The sequence below is a fragment of the Peromyscus leucopus genome, chromosome 13 (assembly GCF_004664715.2).
Source record: "Peromyscus leucopus breed LL Stock chromosome 13, UCI_PerLeu_2.1, whole genome shotgun sequence".
NCBI classification, from domain to species: domain Eukaryota; kingdom Metazoa; phylum Chordata; class Mammalia; order Rodentia; family Cricetidae; genus Peromyscus; species Peromyscus leucopus.
The window spans coordinates 63688297-63692326 of NC_051074.1; the positions used below are offsets into that span (position 1 = coordinate 63688297).

General features: G+C 39.3%; 1 non-coding gene across 1 annotated transcript; it reads left to right on the top strand.

The window, feature by feature from the left end:
• Positions 1-2537: 2537 nt before the first annotated feature.
• Positions 2538-2644, top strand: LOC114705485. Its single transcript, XR_003736402.1, has one exon. It is a non-coding gene; the product is annotated as a U6 spliceosomal RNA (small nuclear RNA).
• The last annotated feature ends 1386 nt before the right edge of the window (positions 2645-4030 follow it).

Genomic DNA, 4030 nt, shown 5'->3' on the forward strand with positions numbered 1-4030 from the left:
GGGGCCATTTAAAAGAGCAAGACCACTAAAAAAGTAAATAAAGAAAAAAAAAAACCATAGCAAATAAAAGCCAAAAAGTGGTATGTATGTAAAAGCTGAAATGAGAGGCAGGGCGTGGCTTCCCCTGGTCTACACTGGGAACATGGGCAAATCCGTTCTGGCTGTTCTTGCACAGCCACAAATTGAAAGAGCATTTTGGAAGAGCAGTTAAGTGTTGATCTGAGTGTTATAAAGAAATATTCGTGATTAGGAAAAATTGAAATACCATTTGTGACCAGAATCAACTCACTCAGCTACAAACCCCGCAACCTACAACAGTGACTGGCTTGCAAGATGCACTGTGCAGTGGTGGCCCACACATCATGGGAGCAACCAACCATGTTTACAAGTTGGATTTAATGTCCATCCCATGGGATGGAGCCCATACCTAACAGTGCTGAAGTATCCAAGTACCTGAGACGAGATAGGTCATGGGCCCTAGGGAAAAACCTACACTATTATTTTCCTAAATTAACTTAGCAATAAAATAACTCTTAGTGACACATACCCATAGATAAATACATTGCTCAGCCATTGTCAGAGAAGCTTCTTCTTGAAGTAGATGGTAATTAATATAGAGACTCACAATGTGCAGACAGTAAGAGATTATGGAGTGTTCAGACCTGAATCTCTTTATCAGACCTCTCCCCTCAAAGTCACAGATTCATATAAAAGATGTGGTGGGAAGATTGAAGGATCCAGAGGTAGTGGATGATTCCAAGGGAAAAGCAGCTTTCAGACACAAGAGGACTGATGCACGTAAGAACTCACAGAGCCCGTGGCAGCATGAATAAGACCTGCACAAGCCAGACAAAATCCCAGCATGGAGAACAGGAAGTAAACACAAAACCCCTGCCCCTACAATTGGTACCTCCTGGGAAAGGGGAAATCAGTTTTCTCCAATGACATGACACTGGGTATATCAACCACACTCTTGGGTGTGCCCCATGCACAGAGGAAGTTGACCAAGACAAAATGAACTCTGTGTTTTTTGTGTGCTTTTGTTTTGTTTTGATAGGTTTTGTCTTATTAGTTTTTTGTTTATTTATTCTTACTTTTATTTTTATTTAATCAAATTTATTTTATTTTTATTTTTAGAAAAGGAAAAAGAACAGAGCAGAGAGAATCTGGGGGACTAGAGGTGGGGAAAGTATAACCAAAATATATTGTATGAAAGCTTTTTTCTAAATAAAAAAGACAAATAAAAGATCTGAGCATGATGTAACCCTTGTTTGCCTCTCCAGCTTATCTTTTGTATCTGCTAATGAGTGAGGAGACGCTGTGTCTCTATACCACCAATGCAACTGATCCATGGTACCTGCTCTAATTGCAACAGTCTTGACTTCTTCCTCAAACCAATTCTAGGTCCTAACTGCTCTCTGCTGTGTTTTACCAAGTGAGCGCCTCCACTGGAACAACCTACAGGCACACATACACCACCTGTTACTACACTTCTTGCCATCAGAGTACTGGGAGCTCTGTAGGTTGGTTTTGACGAAATCTCCACTGTTGGATTTACCAGTAAAGACCTGGGAGCCAGATGCTGGAGTGAAAACCTGCTAGCTCAGAGAGGCAGGGGAAGCACCTGGCTGACCTTCCTCCTCTACCAATGTCTCAGAAAAAAAAAAAAAGACCTTTCTCCTATCCATCTCAAACAAAACTCCTCAGAATCAATGTCCCTCCCTTCTACTTCTTGTGCATCTCTCTATCCATCATCCTGACTCCCTCTTACTCTCTTTGGGTTTTTTCCTGCTAACTAGTTACTGGCTCTTGACTTATGGTTGACTTCTGTTTACAATATTCAAGCAGAAAGCTCTTGGATTCAAGGTGTGTGCTAGGACTGAGTCACACCACAACTAGAAACAGGTTTTCTAGTAAATAATGCAATCTCAGGGTTCAGTGTCACCAGATACCCTGCAACAAATGAATGCTGTCATGTGTAGCAATCTGTGGGCTGTGAGGATGCAGGCTCAGATCTTCACACTTGTAGAGCAAACACTTTACCCACTGCGCTACCTCCCGGGTGCCCCCACTTTGCCCCAACTGCATTTTATGTCAAATCACCGAATTCTTGTGTTCAATTCCACCTGCCAATAATGTTTAGCCACTGTCCTTTTTTTTCCCGAGACAAGATCTCAAGATCTTTCCTTGAGGCAAGTTCCAAGCTGCTTTAGAATTAGTTATGTACTGAAGATGACCTTGAATTTCTGATCTTTTGGCCTCCACTTCTCAAGTTCTGAGAATATAGGTTTGTGCCACCATGTCAAATGTATTCAGTGTTGTGGACTGAGCCCAGGGCTTTGTAGGCAAGCACTCTACTAAACAAACTACGTTCCTAGGCCTTCATCTTCCTAACAGACTACTGGATCTGGTTTTCTAGTATGTAAATGAGAATTTTGCATATATTCATACTGTCTGTGGTGTTTTAAAAAACACATTTTGATGCCCTTGGTATCAAGGTAATGATGCCCATATTTCATTAGAAGCATTTCTTTCTTGTGCTCACGTTGGTAGCACATACGCTAAAACTGGAACCATACAGAGAAGATTAGCATGGCCGCTGTGCAAGGATGACCCAAAAATTCACGAAGAAGCATTTCTTTCTTTTCTGTCTTACGTTTGAGGATTGAAGGGAATTATTTAAATGTATGGTACAATTTATTGGCAAAGCTGTTGTTCTGTGTATTAGCCTTCTGACATGATAATGCACTGCCTGGGACAGTCATCTTATAAAAAGACAAACTGGCTCTCAGTGTTGAAGTTTCAGTGAATGGTTGGGCAGACACATCAAGTCACCCATAATGGGGATGAGTGGGAGTGGAAGGGAATATGTGTAAGGGCAGGTCCAGAAGCAAAGAGGGAAAGTCGGCCTCCCCCGCCATACTCTCTATTCCCAAAGACACCACACAAAATACAACCTGCTCCTAATAGAGTCTCTCTGGTGTCAAAACTCTGAAACCTGAAACTCTGGCAGGGCCAGTCAACATCATGTCTTCAGCTGCCATGTTTTCTTTAGAACAGGATTTAGATCAATTATCTTTGCTCATTAAAGATGTTTACAGATGTACATTTCTTCATAACTTTGATTGTTTATGTTTCTATGAATTTGTCTTCTTCCTGCATGCTATCTGTATTTTCAACTTACACATTTGACAATTGGATAATATATATATAGGAAAAAAAACAATCAGTCAAACAGTTCAAAAGCAAAACCCTAAATAACATGACTTAAAAATAAGCAAAAAATATGAATAGAGGAAAGAGCATAAGAACATCTATCAGTATATTAAAATTTCCAACATCCCTAATCAGAGATTGGGAATCAAAACCACACTGAAATGACTGCCTTATTCTAGTTAAAATGACCACTATCAAAAGACAGAAGTAACAAACACTAGCAAGGATGTAAAGAGGGGAACCCTTACAAACCCTTACAAAGAGGGGAAATGGAAATTAGGATGCCCATATGGAAAAATAGTATAAAAAGTCCTCAAGAAATAAAAAAAAATGTAACTATGGTGTGATATATTAATTCCACCACTGAGTATATTTCCAAAGGAAATATGTGAGCAGTATGATAAAAATATTTGCATTGTATTGTTTACAGTAACAATAATTACAAATAACTAAGATTCAAATCAAACTTAGTGTCCATCATGAGATGAATGAATAAATACAATGACGTTTACATATACAGTATGATTATCACTCATCTATAAAAATAGAACCCAGAATCTGCAATAACATGCATAAACTTGGAAGTCACTATGTTAAATGAAATAAGCAGGCACAGAGAGACAAACACTATACTCAAGTAATCTAAAAAAAGCAGTCTCATATAAATCAAATGAACAGAGGCTACCAGAGAACATGAAGCTATGGAGGAGAAATGGATGAGAAACGTGAAAAGTTCAAAATTACAAATAACAAGAAAGGGTAAGTGCTGGCATTGGGCCGCACATAATTGCTACAATGAACAGTGAAACATAAT